The sequence below is a fragment of the Phasianus colchicus genome, chromosome 10, assembly GCF_987193195.1.
Source record: "Phasianus colchicus chromosome 10, bPhaCol1.hap1.1, whole genome shotgun sequence".
NCBI classification, from domain to species: domain Eukaryota; kingdom Metazoa; phylum Chordata; class Aves; order Galliformes; family Phasianidae; genus Phasianus; species Phasianus colchicus.
Window position 1 is genome coordinate 6,797,919 of NC_143445.1, and position 20,297 is coordinate 6,818,215.

The window sequence follows — 20,297 nt, forward strand, 5'->3', positions numbered from 1 at the left end:
GAAGATTATAGAAATCAAGTCCCAGTGAACTTGGGCTGAAGTCAGGAGTGAGGCTTTCAACCTAAAGAAGGACAGTTTACTAGCTTTTTGGAGGAAGAAGAATTTATCTCCCACTGAAATATTTGGGGCTTCTGGCAGCTAAGACCAAAGATCTAGATCTGCCAGAACAGTGGCTTAATGCAGGATGGATGCTTCCAGCTGTCAGATTGGCTTCAGTACTTGAAGCTGCCTGGCTAAATGCCATGTTTGAGGGTACCATTCTCCTGTGTCATCTGGCTTTCCTCTATCTGGCACTGTGTAGCTTTTTTGCCAATGAAAAGTAACAGAACAGAATTTAGCAACGGTGATATAGCCAAAAAAAAAAAAAAAAAAAAAATCCCCAGCTCACTAAGTGCAAGTAAAGATTTCCTTCAGACAAGCATGCCACCCACAATGTGGGGGCACTGGAGAAATGTCCTGTTTCCCATTATGGAATGTCTCTTGCAATGAAAGGTGGTTGTGTGCTGTTTTGCTTTCAGAAGTTGGAAATAGTTGATAATTACTTTGTAATGCCTGTTAGAAAACAGCAGGTAAATCATCATTTGTTTCCAATAAAGCAGCTTCAATTTTAACTGCTTTTTTAGCAAGTGTGCATTGATGTTTCTAGATTTTAATTGGTAAAATATTTAAGCCATTTTTCATTGCTGTATCTGCAATATTGCAGTATTGAAAAAGTAACACTGAGAGTGTTGTTACCACTTTGTAAAAGGATGAAAGAGATTGATTACTGTATAGAGAGAAATGAGACACAATACTAAGGTGACTTCATTGTCTAAGAGTCCCATGCAGCATCCCCATAATTCTGGTTTCAGGATGTACATCTTGCTATATCCACCCCACACTTGGTTTGCACAGTTTCAATAGAACAGGCCTACAGCAAGGCCAACCTTAGACCCCAAGTCCCTGATGGGATTTATTTTTCACCTGGGTGTAATTTCAGTGCAAAGCAGAAGTAGAGCTGAGCAGAGAGCCCTTCTGCTGCTCCAGCAGAGTTCTTGTTTATTTTCTGGTTCCTTGCACGATTTTCCCTGTGTCGTTTTTCTGCCAGCTCTCCATGCTGGCTTTGATCTGTCTGGGCTTTCTTGAATGTTTTCTTTTTTAAATGATCCACTTCTGATGAATTTCTCACATTAAAGAAGTGTGATGTCGTGGCACTGTGTAAAAGGTTGATGCCAGTCATGGACACTTGCTGACATACACCAACATCAGCTTGTCCCTAGGAAAATTTATTCTTAAAAGTGATTTGAATATTTTTCTTTTATTTCTCCCCTGTACTTGTCTGTGACCCTTTCCTAAAACAGTAGTCCTCCCTGATGAATCCCCTCATAATCTACCAGAAACAAATAGTTGTCTTACGGGCTGTTAAGTAAAGCTGAACATCTGAATTAACAGCACAGCATTTTTGCTATACACATGTACATTTTTATTCAGATAATCAGTTATGTTGTGATTGCTGTGAAATCTCATCTAGATAGCTTTAAGAAATTTTTCTTAAATTGTTATGTATTCCTCTCGGTGGTTTTTTATAGATTAACTGTGGACAGCTGAACTGTGGGCAGCTATTTTCCAGTTCATTCAAATACCCTAAGCTTAATCTTGTTATGTTAGTGACATTCATTAGAGTCATTCAGACCAGTATAGGCTGTGTTGGTGAGTAGCTCCTGCCTTTTGCTGAATTTTCAGTAAAACTCTCTTGCTCTGAAAGTAATGCCTCCTAGCTATTTCCATCAAAGCTACGGAAAATACTGAGAGCACAGTTAACACTATTTGGTAGAAAAAAATCTCAGCTATAAAACACTATTTTTCATCACTATCACTGCCATCAGCTATGCATTTCTGCCAGAAATGAACAAGAGCCTGCATCATGTACTTGTAAAAAAGAAAAAAAAAAAAATCTGCACTAATGGAAGTGAACCACTGTTTTGCAGCTGCTATGAGAGCATCATCACTGAAAGATAACACTCACTGGCTCACTGTGCTCACATCCGCTCTTTGGTCTCTACAAACATTCAGCAAGTGTCATTAAATGTCAATGGGCACCATCTTCTCTCATGGAAGAATTCAATTCCAGCCCTCTTTCTGTATGCAGTTCTTTGTCAGATGCTGTTCTATCAGATTGCCTCTCTGCTGCCATCTGTCTCATGGTGATAAAACATAATGGTAAATTGGTGGGAAGGTTTAACTTCTGCTGCTTTATCACTATCATCTGCATCTGTCATTGTGTGTCACTATCGTAAAATATGAGGTATTACTTTTGGATCAGCCCTCGTACAAGGCAGTAATAATTCTAATTTCTTTTCCTTCCTATATATGTGCTGCCTGTTTTGTATTTCTTGATCAGAAGCTCCTGTTGGTCTTTGCTGTATCTGTACAATATCTCACAGAGCAAGAGCCACCCCCTATTAGATATGGAAACGAGCAGAATATAAATAGAATGTGAAGCTTTTCACAGGAAAGAGAAGCTCATATTAGGAGAAAGGCAATCAGATTGTATAGCTGATAAAACACTAGATGCAGTAGGCATCTAGTAGCACGCTTCATAGCAAGATTATGTAAAATTACAGTTCCTCCATACGATGAACAGATGTCCTTACATGCACACCCACACGGGCTGCATTGAGTCAGGCAGAGTTGGAGAGCAGCTCTTACAGAGCAAGTGTCCTGGTTTGCTGTTCCCTTTCAGTATCTGAGCTGAAGACCTGGATAATAATGTAGCCTATTTCATTTCTAGTTCTTATTGGTTGTGTTCAGATTGTCAGCATGAAAGTTTCTGTCCTCCAAACTTCGCAGTCTTACCGTGTGATGATTGGGTTGGGCAAAGACAGTGCTGGCTGAAGGAATGGAACAAAGAATAGATCCTCAGGCTCCTGCATGCCATCCCACTGTTCTGTTCACTGCACCAAACTCTTGGTTGGTAAATGCAGGATGTCACAGAAAAATAGTTGACGTATCAGAAGTGCCCATATTGGAGACAATTTTAGCCTTTGTTATTTAGCAACAAAGGATGAGCTAGATACCTCTGTGCAATGAATGGGAGAGGTGAGTGGACCTTTCTTGTTACTGCTGTGAGCTGCCATTGGTATTTGGCTTCTTCATCCTTGTTCAGCAGCTGGTAAAATGGACTGGCTGACTTCTGGTCTGACCTACTAAGCTTTATGTTTTATGGATGACCTGTGTTTTTCATGACTTCAGAATTCTCCATTCATTTTAATTAGTTGAACTTGACTTTGCAAACTCAGATACTTTTAAAAGCATTTGGCAAGCTGCATGGAAGTGTCACAGCAAAAGCCTGTGAAGTGCACAATGTAATTCATGTTGAAAACACAGGTGGGTCTTACTGAAACCTGTTATAGTTTTGAATAGTGAGGGAAAAATATGTGAGATAAAAATATGCCTGCTTCTCTTCCATATTTTCCCAAACAAACTCAGGATGAGCTTTCTTAGGTACTTGGCTTAGTCCCTGTGCAGCTTCCATTGAGCTGTTATTGAGTTACATCAGAATGGAAGTAGTCTGGGTATCAAAAATCTCTTCCTGATTAGTAAGCTTCTTGGTGTCTTGTCCAAAACGTACGCAGCAATCTCTCTGTTATCCCTATTTGTTCCAGCAAAATCAATGTGCTGCACAGTGTATGGACAATCGAAAGGAATGAGTTCCCATGACGCAACAAACTGCTGTTTCCCAGTGGCCTTGTACAGGAATGTGCTCGGTAAAGGCCACATGCTCACCACCTACGTGCTCTTAGTTATCTCAGTCATAAGAGTGGTTTAAATAAATCCATGCAGTTTCATAATGGGAGGAGGCTAATGATGAGCAGTCAGTTATGTATTGAGACCAATGGATGATAACATAAGTTGTAGTGACTTGTTGCTTTTGAGTCATTTGCTATATCCTCATTTACATCCTTAATGAATACTGAGTAAGGACAGAGTCATGTTTCGTATTGCGTTGCAGGAGCTCTATGTTCCTGTACTTGTTTGCCCTCATACCCAGTGCACAGTGCCAACATATAGACAGTGTGTTATTCAGGTGGCAACTGGTGCCCCAAGGACTATCAGACATTGCATTGTATTTTTAATTGCCTGTAGGATTTTTTCAATCCATTCACTTTCCAGTGTTAGTTTACAAACAAGTAATAGCCGTTAAGAAAAAGCATCATCTGTGGGCCTTGTGGATTTTGCCTCTGCTATCGCTGTTCTAATTCAGCACTGTAGTAACTGAGCACTGAAAGCGTAGGTACAGAGTTCTTGAGGCTTTACAGAAGCATCTGAAAGAATGAAAGGACATCATCTAGAGGCCAGAATAACACTTATATTAATATTAATAATTGTCACGTAGATTTTACAATATTTAAGATATACTTAATGAATATTTAAATATATTAAAGCCTTTCATATTGAAGTGGTTTTATTTAACAGGAATTGGTCCAAGACTGGTATCTGAATTTCAGGTCAGGATGCGACTCCAGTCTATTAATTTGTGTTCTGGATGAGTTCATCTGTTTACTCCCTGGTGATTGTGACACCTCCTATGCTTTTTGCTAACCTGTAAACTACTTGGTTTTGTTTGCTCAAGTCAGTTGCCAACTTGTTCATATCTTAATGGTGCAAAATAGGCATAATGAAATGCTGTGGCTGATTGCCTGCTGAGTTCCTGGCAGTCAGAGTGTGCCACACAAAGGGAAGTCCCCAGCTGAGGCAAATGCTCTCCCAGCCTTGTGAGAAGGTTGTGGCTGTACAGCTAACTAGAAGAAAGAGGCACAGTGAGTAGATGGGGTGGCTTACAGGACACAGGCAGGAGGTGTAGAAAATGTTGGTAGCACAGCCAGTCATCACAGCTGAAATTTTCACCCACATTTCTACTCTGTACAAAGCCATCTTGTTTTTCCAATCCTTCGCAGTCTGTGTGGATGGGAATGAGTCGAAATGCAGATGCAGCGCTCTTCCCACCTTCTCTGACCTAAATATCAACAAATTCTTTAGTTTTCTGTGCATGCACTATCTTCCCATAGGTACCCATGATGTTTTCTCATGATGATTTGTATCAGGCATCATTTCTGCATGTTTATCCAATCTACTGCATATAACACAAGAGTTTTAAAATTACCTGAAGGTCTTTGTGCTGAAGATTGCCTGTGTTATTGTATATGCTAAAATTTGTTCAAGCAAACCGGGGCTGGAAGTGCAGCAGGCAGTTTAGCTCTATTTAATGACTGTGTGAGTAAATAGATGTATTGCTGATTCTTAGTGAAGATGCAATTAATAGAGAGGATATTTTTTATTATAATTATTATTCTTGATTTTATGCAATAGACGTTGGTAATAACTTGAAGTCTTCGAACCTCTGGGTCAAATTGTATGTTGTCTTATTTTGCTTGCGTGGCAGTTTTTGAAGAGTGAATTCACACAAGGAACCAACTAGAAAGGACTATGAACTGTTAGATCTTGCACTGTCATGATCTCTCTTGCCAAGAGCTGTTCTGAGCAAATGAGGGAATCTGACTTCCCCACTACTCTTGTCTGTAAATTTTCCATGGTAATAGATATCAGTCTACTGAAAATGGAGTAAATTACAGTCTGGAATCAATTATGATTTTAAAACTCTTAGTTTCTGCAGTCTAATAACTGTTCCTTGTTGCAGTAGCACCAGGCGTGGGGACCTGAGAAATGGGAAGTAGGTTTAAAATTTTTATTAAAGAAAAAAATCTCATGTCTCTAAGAAAGTATAGGAGGGAAACGTTTAAAAAGAAAAGGGTGTTTTAAGAGGATTTCAGTGATGCAAGTCTTGTTGGAGGCCATTAACGATAGGAGTTTCTTAGGGGTCAATACTAGGTCCTAGTCTAATATATTCAGTAAGGATCTGGATAGTGGGGCAGAGTGAACCCTCAGGAGATTGCCAGCTGAAACAAAACTGGGGACAGTGACTGACTCTCCAGAGGGCCATGCAGAGTGTACTCAACAGGCTGTGAGGTGGCTGACACAGAATCATAGAACTGTAGAGGCTGGGAAGAACCTCTGGAGATCACCTAGTCCAACACCCCTGCTAAAACAGGTTCCCTATAGTAGTAACTTCATTACATAGAGTCTCATGAAGTTCATTAAGAAGTGCAGAGTCCTGCATCTGGGGAGAAACAACCCCAGGCACCAGTATATGTTGGTGGCACTCAGCTGGAAAGCAGCTGTGTGGGAAAGAGCCTGGGGATCCTGGTGGACACCAAGTGGAATGTGAGCAAGCATTGTGTCTTTGTCAATAAGAACGCTGATGGCCTCCTGGGCTGTATTAAGCAAAATACTGCCAGCATGTTATGGAAGGTGATTCTTCCTCTATGCTCAGTGTTGGGGAGTCTGCACCTGAAGTGCTGACTCCCCGATATAATAGACACTTGAACATACAAGAGACTCCAAAACAGGGGCACCAAGATGAGGAAAGTCCCAGAGCACCCCTTGTATGAGGCAAGGCTGAGAGAGCTGGGATGTCTAAGTGTGGAATGTCTATAAAGAGAGTGTGCAGAGAGGTCAGTGACAGGCTCAATTGAGTGGTGCACAGTGCCAGGACAAGAGGCAGTAGGCACAAACTGGAATACAGATTCTATCTGAACATCAGGAAGCCCTTCTGTGCTGTACAGACGTCAGAGCACTGGCAAAGGTTGCCTGGAGAGGTTGTGGAGTCTCCTCCTTGGGGATCTCCAAAAGCAGTTTGGATGTGGTCCCAGGAAAACTGCTCTGAGCCTGCTGAGTAGATGGATTCAGAGGTGTCTCCAACCTCAACCATTCTGTGATTTTTGAGTACTCAAAATCCTTATATTTGTTGATAGAGGTGAGCAAAGTTAGTTTTCATACCCATGCGTAAAGCTTTGTGTCACTATACGGCCAGCACTATTAGAAGCCAGTTGTACAATTTCAAATCCACCTATCCTCGAGGTTTCAAAGATAAGCACCTAAAGGCCTTTTTTTTCTGGATTGCTGATACATCCTGGGGAGTCTGCAGGGAGAAGGAGGACGAAACAACAAACAAACAAACAAAAACATCTGTAGAAGATGTAGATAAAGGAATCTGTCAAATTATCTAGCTCAAATTTTCTTTGAAAAGAAATAAATACTGGGAATAATTTCAGTTTCTATTTTTAGTTTGTTTTTGCAAAAAGGGAATCCAAGTGTGCATTTGGTTTGCCTGCAGACTGGAACCTCTATTGTTTCTTTTTTGCTTCCAACATAACCTCTGCTCTTGTTTCTGTTCGCCTTTCAGAACCTTGCTCTGCATAAGTAAAACAGAGCCAGCATGCTGGATTCAGTCTCTAAACAAAGAGGCCTTAAGCTGATTAGAAGCAGCAGTGGAGGTATTTCAACTACAATTCTGTGCTGGGGTGTTAAGGTCACGTAATAACTTTTTAGAAGTTACATACCTCAATTGTGAATAAATAGCTGTTAATTTTTAGACATTGAAGGAAGTTTTTAAACATAGAGACATATTAAAAAGCAACACCACGTCTCTTTGCACTGCTTCTGAATTTTACTGTGTGATTCAGGAACTTGTGTCTTATGGCAAACTCCAGCATGTTAGAGTCCATGATCATTAGGTACAGTGTCTATTTGCCAGGTACTGTACTGTCCTTCACATCTCTCTCTAAAATCTACATCTGTCAGAAAGCTTTAGAAATAAACTAATTAAAATGTTACAGTGAAATAATTCTGTGCTCGAAACTGCTCATGATTAAACAGAAGCAGGAAATTCTTGTATCAGTACGATATTTGAGCATTTTAAATCCAACTGTCTATCATTTCAGCTTCGCTGAGCTCTTGAATAGAGTTCAGAAATATAATTCACAAATCTTATGTGTCTTTCAGGATACGTAGGGCATTTGTGGTCAAGATGTGATCTCTAGTACAAACAAATGGAAATTTTCTTGAGTATTTCAGATGTGAATGTTTCTTTCCTAATATCAGTCAATTAATATAATTCGTGTTACATTTAGCTTCATCATTTTTGTACTTATTTGATGTATAGAAGATCAATGCTTCCATTTTTTTCTCACAGTCTCTCAGACAGCTCTCAATCTGCTATTGTGATTTTTTAATCATTTTTTGTTCTCCATTGCCTTTACTGTTTCTTTGATCTTTGATCTGTTTTTCCATTTAGAAAGTTTTCATTCCCCTATATACTGTGCAATGTTATCAGTTTTCTCAGGAGATATGCAGAATCATTTTTGCAGGTCCCAGAACAATTCTGCAGTATGCATCTAGCAGCTCAGTGAAAATGCCAAACCTCAGATTTGTATTTCATAGGATTCCTTCAATTTTGTATGCCTAATAGCTCCTGTTCACAGTGCAACATCTATGCATATAGAAAAATTAAAATGCAGAAGTGAAATGAAAAATTGCCATTCTGAAAACACCTCTGACCAAGAGTCAAACCTTAGCTCAGTGGAATCACTCCTTGGTTTCTCTTAAATCCATTGATATAAATGGATAGAAACGAACAAAGGCATTCGTGGAAATGTGTTTGGGTTTTTTTTGTTTTGTATTGATTTTGTTTGTTTCTAAAAAGTTATATCTTAGTATATTAAGGCTTGGCAGGCTAATCTGCACTTGAAGAAGCCTACAGCTATTTGGACATGTCTGAAATTCAGCAAACCATGAATCCCAGATTATCTGCCCAACTTGATATTGGTAATGAGTGTGTTATTGGAACAGTGTCTGGCAGACTTTTAGAGCAAAGATTTAGTGAATGTCTTCAGAAATAGGATGTTCTAGAGACCTGCTCCTTCCCGGGAAACTGCAAAGCATTGCTTCTTTTTAACCTGGTGCAGAAAGGAAGAATTTGAAATCAAACACTTTAGTAGAATTGAAAGGTATTCCCTTCCTGGCTCAAAATTTTTAGTGAAGGGAGTTATCATAGGGGATGTGGAAACCTGAGAGAACAAATATATTGTTAATTAACTGATTTAAAAAAAGGATCTATCAATTGCATTGAAAACCTTGACCTGGTTGTGCTTGGAGAGGAAGATACAAATGGGGAGCTTTCCTCTACTCTTCCTCTCTCTCCCTTCCCTTTCCTCCAGCTGCTCTGGTAGAATTTTTAGCAGCAGAGGCTTAATCATTCAAAACATAGGATTTTGGAAAATGCTCATGGGTTTTGATAAGGTGACATTTAGATCATATAACTGAGCTTGTTGGTATTCACACTGTAAACTTTATCTTGGTATGAGGGAAAAATACTTGAGAGCTTCTTTTGCAAGTCCTCCCAGTCTGTGTTTCAAGAGTTGTTGGCCTGCCTCTCAATACGTTCTGAAATTAGACCTTTTGGTAATTTTTTATTTTGTATTTTGAATGGTTAAAGTGTATAAAATCAGACTCCAAATTGTTTAATCCTAAGGACAACTTATTTCACAAGTAAGTACACATCTGTATTAAGATGACAAAAGAGTAAGGTTTAGAAAAGTCTATAGAGCTTAGTAGCTTGCTTTTTTGCTCAAGGGTCCACTGAGTTCTGTTTTGCTGTTGATGAAATTGCATCAATATATTGATAGCACTGATTATCTTGTAGCACTCAAAATAAGGACAGTACAAAGGGCAGCCACTTTCCCATCTCTCAAATGAGGCATTTAGTATGAGAAACGTAATATTAGAGAGTAGCTTTTTTTCCCCTTCAGCGTAAGTGATACAGCTAAATGTATTTGTTGATTTGCTGTTGTTGTTGTTGTTCTTTTTTTTTAATGAGATAGTATTAGTGTACCAAATTTTCTTTTGGTCATTAAAGCCTCTGTAACAGAGAAGACAGAAACAAGACAAGAAAAAGCATGTTGGACGGTCTTTCCTAATTAGACAGGTTTGATGTTAGTTACGTCTTACAGAAGGGTTTCAACATGGCTATAAAGCTCTTGAGGTATTGAAATACTTTGTGGTACTCTTTTTTTAAAAATGGATTTTTGAGAGGATATGATATTTCTGTAGTTGCAATGCCATAAGACAATGAATATTGTACTTCACAGGCTAATCTTATGGCTCCTTTTTATTCTGAATGGTAAGCTATGTACTGTTCTTTCTTCTTGCACCACTTTCCTTACTCTTTTCACTTTAATGATCTTAAACTTGTTGGAAGTCATAAGGAAGTTCTTTAGCTAAAATTAAAAAAAAAAAAAAAAAAAAAAATTAAAGTAGATTTCATTGCTATAATGGTAATGGCTTCTAGAACAAGCACTGTGTAAATGATGAAAGAAACTGATTCGTATCTCTGAATACTTGAAGTGAGGGCTGATAGCCAAGAGCTGACAAAGCGTGATTTAAAAATGAAAATGAAGCCATAATATATTCAAAGTAGTGAAGTGGATATAACTTGGGGGGAGACATTAACTTTGACTTCCGAAGTTTTTTGTGTGTTTTTTTTTAAAGTGTTCATAGAATGGGAGCCAATTATCACTCAATTGCTCCAAGCTGGATTTTAAACATGATATAAAAAATGGCAATTATACAATGTCACATAGTCCTATTGGAGTAGCACCAATCAGAAGATGGCTTCTGCAATTGCCTCCAAGCTCTGACTGGGCTCATCCCCAGCCAAAATTCCATGAGGAAGGAGGAGGGGAGGAACAGGTTTATGTATATTATACAGAAAACAAAGTCAGAAAAGTTATGGGGACACAGGGACTCAGTTCCCAAAACAGTGAGCTGTGTTTAACATCAAAGCTTACAAGAGGTGATGCATTATCTGTGTGCAAGGTATTAAAAAGTCTGGAATTGTCTGTATGGAATCAAAGAGAAACCACCTGCAAGGTTAAGTCCTGTGGGGGAAAGGAAGGTGAAGGATGAAAAACCACATTTGCTCATCTGCCAAGGAAGTATGAGGTTACTGCAAAATACAGATTTTTTTAAAAAGAAATTTATCTATTCCTTTGAGGCACACCAGTTTTGAGGGATCTTGTTCACATTGCTAACAGGTTTCCACTGGAAACCTTACCAGTTTTCTACCAAATTGGCTAGGAGGTTATTCCAGAGCCACTGCTTTTAAGAGTTGCTGTTGCAGCTGTATATTGTGAAGTGAACAGTCTTGGAACCAGGAGGTTCTCACCAGCGAGCAGCAGAGGCTGCTCAACCCTGACCTCTGGGGAGTGTGCTGGGCCATGTCATAGGAAGGTTTCCAAGGGTCCTTTGGGGACAGCCCACTGATGCAGAACAAAAGTGCAGAAAAATGGACATGAAATGTAGGTTACCCGCTGTTGGCATTTGCCAAATAATTAATTACAGAATGCTGATGCCATGTGCTTTTCCCATTTCTGTGATTTTGGCGTTTGTCTGACTGCAGAGAGGGAGACTGAAGTCCCAGGTAAGACAGCTAAAGAAAATCGAGCATTGTCATACCAGCTGATGAGACCAGGCTAACAAAGTCACTGCTGTGACAGGTGAGAGCTGAGAACAAGCACAGTTAAGAGAAACCACTTCTAGAGCAGACCTGAATGAGCTACCTGCCCTTGGTAGAACAGGGTGTCACAGGCTCCACGTGTCAGGAAAAAAAAAATCTCCATCTGGGCTTTGGAGCCAATTTGGGCAAAGTTTGTTCTTTTGACTGACAGTACAGAAATGTGGAAAATTGCCTAGGGGCTAAATAGCTTTATCATGGCAAATTACTTAGAATAAAATTGTAAGAAAGTAGACAGCTGGGATTTTGTACTGGAGATGGAATGGAACTCAAGGGAAAAGAAACTACTGTGTTTGTGCTTATAGAGGGCAGAATCTTTTTGTTTGACCTGGTACTATATGCAGACACTAGTTTCTCCCCCCATGCTCTCAGCTGTTAGTATACAACATAAGAGGAGTTTATTTGCATTGCTTGCTTTTTGAGTGAGCCTTGCTGAAATGAACACGATTATTAAGTCCGAGTTGTTATACAGTTTGTCTTCCTGACAGTGGTTGCTCTACCATGATCAGTATTTGATTAATATTTAAATGATTTCAGAGTACATCTAAGTTTGACTTGCAAATATGAAGGAAAACTTAAATAGAAACTCTAATATCAAACTTAACTTAGAAAAAGTATTAATGTTCAGCAGATTATTTTAAGGTAGTCTGAAAGAGTAATATATCCATAAAACCACATATATACACTGATCAAAGTAAAATAAAATTCTCCAGTGCTCAAGAAGTACAAAAAATATATTGCTATCTGGAGACAAAACTTGTTTTTGATGGACAAAATTATGTAGCTCAAGTGTGGGAGATTTTAGTTCATGATCTGAAAGAGTGGATTGCAGAAATAGACCAAACATTACAAAAAATTAGGTACACAGAATCAAGTGCATATTAGTTACTTTAGAGAAAACTGTGCCATCGTATCTTTATCATCTCAGTAAGAAAGTTCTGTAGTAAATGGGCACCATTCTGATCTACTTAAGAAGAACAGACAAAAATGAGTTCTTAGCATAATATAGCTAGCCAACAAAACACATACTAAAAAAATCTCATTGGAGTGAAACAGACAATTGGTCTGAGATTTGGGGTAACACAAGCAGTATGGCAATGTCTAGCACAAGTTCAATTACTAGAGTGCAAAATTTGTTGTACTGGTCCTGAGTCATCCCACCACTACAGTGCGTATGTTTATTAATTACCATATTATACAGTAGGAACTGTGGCATCATATTCATAGGAACACAGTGTTTATAATCTAATCCAAGCAATACCCTATATTCTTTAAAAATAGTAAGAAACTTGCTGTGTATATACTGAGCTTTAATACAGCAGATGTGGTTTAAAATCTCACTCCAAAGTGATGTTTTTTAGTGGTGCAGTTAATGCTTGTAGGACTGAAATTACACCCACTGGTTAATCTGGAAAGAGAAATTCTACTCTTAATGTGCTTTCACCACAATTCATATTATTCAACTTATTTCCCCAGACCTTCTCTGTTCCTAAGACATAGCAGACAATGTGTATGGAAAATTCTCCATGATGCATGCTAAGTGATTTTCTGCTCCATGCACTACTGTACACCAATAATTTGATAATCTGCATGCATACTCATATATAGCTGTGATAAAGCGCATACTTGCGGAACTAGCAAAGAAGGATTAGATTTGTTTTACTGGGGGTCAGTGGGTTGGGCTGTTTTTACCAGGCCTCCTAAATCAGTTAAACTTTGGAAAATTGACCTCTTTTTTTTCTTTTTCTTTTTTCTGGCTGGTCCAGAATATCCAATTAACATTTCAGTGTCTGAAGTAGATCTTATAATAATCCATCTCCTAGAGCTGCCTTAATTGCTCGTAGAAAAATACATTTGTGCCATAAAAAATGTATTTTGGGTCTGGAGGAAGATAAGCTTGGCTGTTCAGAATGCTGAACAGATGGTGGTGTAGAGTCCTGGACTGCGAATTCAGCTGTGCTTTGGGTGCCTGCAAATTAGGCCACCCCTTTGGAATGCTGCAGAGCCAATGAGCATCCATCCAGGGCCCTTTTAATAATAACTGGTGTTGTGTACTATCTTGAACTGCAAAAACAGTTATTTTCATTTTAATGTAATAATAGTGCTGCAAACTACTGGATCTACTTCCTAGCTGTGAATGTATGTAATCAGATGCTACCTTGCAGCTGTGCTTCTGTGTGAAGTTACTGTAAATATCTCAAAGTATTTCAGTCCTTGGAAAAGTAGTGATGAATAATGTTAGAATGTTTTAATGCTTCATGTAGCTGAACTGGAAGCAGACTCCTATATTTCATTAATTATATACAAACATATTCTGTTCATGTGTGGTTTATACTAAATAAATGAGTTACTTCAGGCTTCCTATATTCACTGTAGGTGTTCAACACTTAGAGATTCTAAAATCTAGTAGTGTACAATAAAAAAAGGGAAAACTATAACTAAACTGATCACACATAGTAAAGCTCAGATCTCTTCCCAGCAATGGTTGATTGAGATTACATCTTACTCAACAGCTGGGCAAGGGCAGAGAGGAAGAAACAACAATATGATAGTACATTCTAGATATTAATAGTTAGGTTATATCTTGCAACCTATAGGCAAGGATAGAACAGATCTGAGTCAGAAATCTTCCACTAGAACATTATTCCCTACATTCCACTAAGATAACTAAAAGAACCTCCAGATCAATTGTTTTGACAGATCAGAACTACAGAATTTGAAAGAGAAAAGACGACTGTTTCTTAGCTTTAAATAATTCCCATCCTCTTTACCCACAAAATCTGAGATGTAGGCCAAAATCACTAATATAGTTTTGATGGCAATGTCATTTTGAATACAAGGATTTTAGTCTTGCCTAAACTGTAATAAACACATAAGAAACAAAAAAAATTCCCTAATAAAAACTTCATATTCTTCTATCCTTAGCTAAGGAGTGGTTTAATGGTGTATATCCATATGGTATGGATAACAGTAATTTTAAATCTAGCAGCTTGGATAGCAGTTCACCTTGTGAAGGTACTCAGAGCATTAAATAAGCCTGGAACTAGTGTGATCTAATAGACATACAGTAAGATTTACTCCAGCATAGACTAAAAGAGAACTCTCAGCTCTGGTCACAACTGTGTATTAGAACAACAAACAAGTTGGTCTGGTTCTGCTCTGAGTTTAATCTGAACCAAATTCTAGTGAATTAGAAGGGAGTGTTTCTGTTGGCTTCCCTTAACTTTGTGGACCATATTGCCAAAAACACAATTACGATGAAATCAGTAGCTTTGTATTTCTTCTGTGTCTGAGTTTTTCTGTAAGATTGTGTGGTTCCTATAGTCCCCAATGGTTTCCATACAAATCCTAGCAGAAGCTTTGCAAATGCACATCAATAGAGAAGATAAGGTTTATAAAGGGAGCAATACAGAGAAAGGGTGCGATTGGCTATGTGCAGCAATGCAGAACAACTGAGAGCTCTGCTTAGATGCCCTCATTCTCAGTTCATAGAGGTATTCATTAATCATATTCATGTCTTTTTATTGCACTGATGGCACATTCCTTACACTTTTGAGAACTTACATCTTCATTAGGAAAAGAGCTGTTTCGAAAATGGATTAGTTTACTCATTAAAACAGACAGAAAGAAAGGCTAAAAAGGACCTAGGATTTACTGGAAAATTAAACAGAAACGATTTTCAAAATATACAAATGTGCTTCCTGTTAATCTGTATGCACGCAGATTGCAGTTACGAAGTAAAGTATCATAGACATATGTGAATTTTTCATCATGTGTTTTTATTTGAAGTTCATGCACAGATTTATTTTGACAGACCACAACCTGATGGCCAGGGTTGCATGTGCCTGGCATCCAGATTACACTGCAATCTAGATGTGTAATTAGATTTAGAGGTATACTCAGTTACTTGAGAATATAGCTAAAAAGAACTGTCATTAGATGTGTAGAATCTGCATATGTATGGAGGTTTTATCTTTGAATTTTGACAGCTGATAAAACCTACAGCTGACCTCTTAAAGAAGCTTATGTTTCAGTGTGATATTAGCAAAAGATAAAAATGCTACCAAGTGTAAAATCATGCTGTTCATCCGGAATTCATACAGAAGACCCTAGATTGCACATAAATTATCGATTGAGACAGGTCTATGATTATATTCAATATAAATCCATTTTTTAGTTATATTGTAATGAAGATACAGATTGTTAAGCAACAGAAACCTTGAGAATGCAGTGTAGACGGAAAGATCTTTGGCAGTGTGCTATGTGATTTGTGCTTTATTTGTACAGTGTGCCATGACGTTAATGATGGAATTGAGTGATTAGTGCTCTATGCTTCCATCTTTAAAGTTCCTTTAAGATGAACCGATTCACTAGAATCACTTTCATTTCTTTCATTCTCCTTGGTGTAATACTCCAAGAATCACTATCGTTTCAGCTCAAGTCCCTCTAGCAGAACATTTAGCCGTATTTAGCATACAGATAGTGGGAGAGTCAGCCTTTCACAACAGCTTATGAGCAGATGTAGCGCATCTCACTCTAAAAAAGATTGGAGTATATTTGATATTTTCCAAAACATGTCAAATGCAACATAAGGAAAAGTTATTAATATAAAGGAACTCAAATGCTTTCATGCCTTGATTCACTGATTGGGACTTATTTGAATGTTGTTACCATCTAAACAGGTGGATATGTCACATGTCAAGATGTGTGATCTAAATACATCAATCCATTCACAATATTAGGTCATATTCTATATTAAACAACAAAACCATAAACATCCCTATCTGCATAAAGAAAAAAATCTATGCACTTCGTAACACTCAACACCTTCAGGATAGCAGGGATATAAATATTGTGCACCACTACCTGGGGCTAAATAACTCAGTGTGAGCACTCCCTTCTGGCACCACATGACTATATGTTAAAAAAAAAAAAAAAAAAAACAAAAAAAAACAACATGTCAATACTCATAATGGTAAAAGTATTTTTACTATAGGCTACGGAAAAAGTGCAAAATGATTCTAAGGGCTCAGCAAGAGACAACAGAAGATGAAGAGACTCCAAATTTATGACTTTATGATTTTTGAGTTTTGACACAGTATTTGAGTGCTTGATGCTGGCAGTCCTTCATATTCTGTCATAATTATTCTACCATTTGTTCATTTTGGACTTTTCAGCTACTCATTATATTACTGACCATAGCTTCTTTGCGTTCTGTGCTTCATGTTCTGTTCCAGTACCATTTCCTCCTGCAAGAAATGCTACTTTTGTGTTCTTCACTGGCCTTGTGTACCAAGGAGGAACTAGACCTGTAGGTGATATCTCTATCTAAGCAGAAAGTGGATCACTTGTTTTTCATAAAGCTAAGGATGATGCTTTCCCTAGATCTTCACCTACTGCTCTTGCATTTTTAAAAGCTTCAAGCACAACACAGTTCCCTGAGAGGCACTTGCATGTTATTTCCCTCAAGTAGGCCTCAGTTACATTTTCATCCTCCCTAGCTGAGAGAGCACAATAAGACTTTACTTAGCAGTCAGTCAATGCAGATCATTTAATTAGGCCAGATGGGATCACTTTAGCAAACATGGAAAGTTCCTTTTCCCCTTGGAACTGCTAATGCTTTCTTCTTGGTGCTCAGTGTAGATGGTTGGGGAGAAAATGACATAATGCATCCTTCTCGCTTGGTGCATACACTGAATGTATATTACCAAAGCTCTAAATATTCAACATTAACTCTGTGTCCACTTATGCTTCACTGTTTTCCCATATTCATATATGAAATAAGAGCAGTGCCATTCAGCTCTACTTGTGGAACTCGATGATTCCTTACGCAAGAGCATATGTTAGAGTTGAGTGCATCGTGATAGTTTAGAGTAGACATGACAAAGATTTATTTGTGTATCCTTAAAAAGTATTACAGATCAAGCTTTAAGGTGATATTCAGAAGACGGCCAAAAAACCTGAGTATTAACTAAAAGTGTTCACACAACTGTCTAACAAAATGATGTCTGACATGGAAGTACATACGAAGCAGAAGGGTGTCGCTGACTTTCTCCATGTGGAAAAAAATGGCACCCATTGGCATTAATTGACACTTGCTGAATGTTTCTGGAGACCAAACAGTGGATGTGGGCACAGTGACACAGTGGGTAGTGCATTTCATCAGTGATGACAGCAACATGAAAGACAAGCCACGTTCCAGATGGCCATCCACAGCTATCACCGTGAAGAACATCTCAATCAGGTCATCCATCCGAATTGGCAGTTTACAGCCAGGCAACTGTGTACAGAACTGAATATCAACTTCAATACGTTTGAAACAATGGTGACAACAATGGAACACTGCAGAGTTTACACCAAGTGCGTCCCACAAGTGCTCACACAGAAACAGAAAGAATGCTATGTGCAGGTGTAGCAGAAATGCTAAGCCACAGCTTGAAGCAGTGATTGAGCACCTGGTGGAAGGCAGGGCCAACCCAGGGGAGCTCAAGTGCGTGCAATGTACCTGCGTGACTGGAAGGAGTAGAGCCAGGATTCATCCCTTCCCAGACCTCATTTAAAGGTAAAAGTGGAGGCAGAAACACTTGTTGGAGATTCCTGCCTACCTGAGGCCTTCCAAGAGTAAGCAGATTTTTTTTTGTTTTGTTTCTGTATCTATAGCTGCTGCACTTGTGCTTATCCTCACTTGTTGTAGCCTAAGGCTTTGCCACCCTGCTGTTGCTGCTGTGCTTTCCATCCCATTATAGCATTACAGCAGGTTTGTCAGTACCTATTGATTCAAAGTGAGTCTGAAGGTGACAGTTTATTGGATCATATTGTGACCAGTGACAAGATGTGGTATCACCACGAGCTGGAGTCAAAATGGTAGTATGTGGAACAGCAGCATGTGAATTCCCCATTAAAGAAAAAAATCAAGATGCAGCTGTAAGCTCCATTATTTGGTCTCCAGAGCCTCCCTTTCTGCCATATGAGCTCAGGTATAATGCACAAACCAGCCAGTGTAATTCCCAACTGTACCTTACAACTATTACCTTCTTACTCTTACAACTATTACCTTCTTACTTCTTAGTTTTCCCTACCTCCTACTCTTTTTCTGACTTAGTGGCAGTTAATAAAAGGTAAAACTTATTTTCTACCAAGGAAGGTAAACAGCAGCATGGGTCAGTGATCAGTACATCCTGTCGCTCGAGGGAGAAGACTCAATTTCTCTACATTATCACTTGCAGTGTAACCATGGATGAATGTAATTTAAGGGCTACCAAAACAGTTAGGATTTTCAATGTACTGCTTATCAAAGCCCTGAGGTACACGCTCATGTTCTGCTGCAGTACCTAGCAAGATGGGTGCCTAAAATGCTGGTGAGAGGGAAAGCAGCCAAGAAATACCATGAGCAGTGATGGTAGGAAGGCTGTCTACTCTGGTGAGGTGATTGCTTCCTCTCTGAGCTTATGTTCTGAAGGCCAGAACTCCGGTAATAAACGCACAGTTATTTAGAAGGCTGAGGTCTATCCGTAGTAAGACAGTAACCAAGCAGTTATTGCCTACTTACTGTTACTAAAATCTGAAGCTGAATGTAAGATCATACAAGTAAGGTACCAGCCTTTATGACTTGGGAAGTATGGAAAATCCAACTACAGCTTTTGGGGATGGTAGTTAGAGGACAGGTGGGTAAGCCTAGAACAACTTCATGGCATTAGATGCTTGAGTTCAGGCTGCTGAAACCTACATGCAGTAACCAATTGCACTATGGGCATGATAGGAGTCCCTTACTCTGTTTTAGTGCCCTGAGAATAAGTAAATTAGACTGAGAAACTCGGTGTTAATAGACAAAATGGGGTTTTCAATTTCAGACATAACAGCAGCAATTAACAAAATTAATCTGTGCTTGACTGTAATGAACTCTTAAGTTGTTTCTAATTTTTTCACAAAGCAAAAATAGGGTAGATTATTGTGATGTTATGTGTTGTCATTTTAGAACTTCTTTGGGAAAATTTTTAACTAAATACTCTTGGATTTAAAAGTCAATGTGGTACAAAACAAATTAAGTCAAGCAGTATTTCTTCGAAGATTTATTTTTTTGAAAAATGTGCAATAAACAAGATCACGTGTGAGCTGCTGAGCATCAGTAGAAGTTTTGGTTGTGTAACAAGATCTTAAAATACAGATGCTGTAACTCTTTTTTTTTCTTGCTTCTTGCTCTTTTTGTGAATTTTAAAATGTCTTTCTTGTGTCTTAGTAAACTAGCTGTATAGCTTTTGCTTGTTTATTGGGTTTGTTGTTTTGGCCTAAGGCATCAAGCCAAATTTTAAGTTTTAATTCAGTAAGTTCCTTGTGCCTTGCATGAACACTCAGCACAAACTCCCAAGACTAGCATCTGAGATTGCGTGGCCACTAAGATAGAAAGGATGCACTAAGAAAAGCTGATAGACTAATATTGAAATTCTTGGTAAATTTTATGACGAAACAGCAAATCTTTTATATCTCTAATTTAATAAATAGCAACTGTGAGTGTATTTGCTTTCTCTGGGGGGGAAAATAAATGATTCCTCATACTATAATTAACAACTACTTAATTCATATATTGTTGCTATTAGTAATTTTTGAATTGGATTTGGAGGTGATAATTGGTATCTAATTAAGATATTGTAGATGTGATGGGTCAGAAGTCATATAGTAGGACTCTAGCACTTTGGTGCAAGAGTCTATTGAGAAAGGTTGTGGTTAAGTATAGCCTTAAAGGCTATGTTGATAGGGGAAAAAGAATGAGTACTGTAGACAGTATATTTTTTTTCTTTTTCCCTTTTGACTTATAAGGCCTACTTCAGCACCTTTCCCACAGAGTAAGAAA

At 38.4% G+C, this 20,297-nt stretch overlaps 1 protein-coding gene across 1 annotated transcript in view; it reads left to right on the plus strand.

The window, feature by feature from the left end:
- Positions 1-20,297, plus strand: part of CLSTN2 (calsyntenin 2) — a 486,477-nt gene that overhangs the window by 121,196 nt on the left and 344,984 nt on the right. The gene's annotated exons all lie outside the window — the stretch shown is intronic.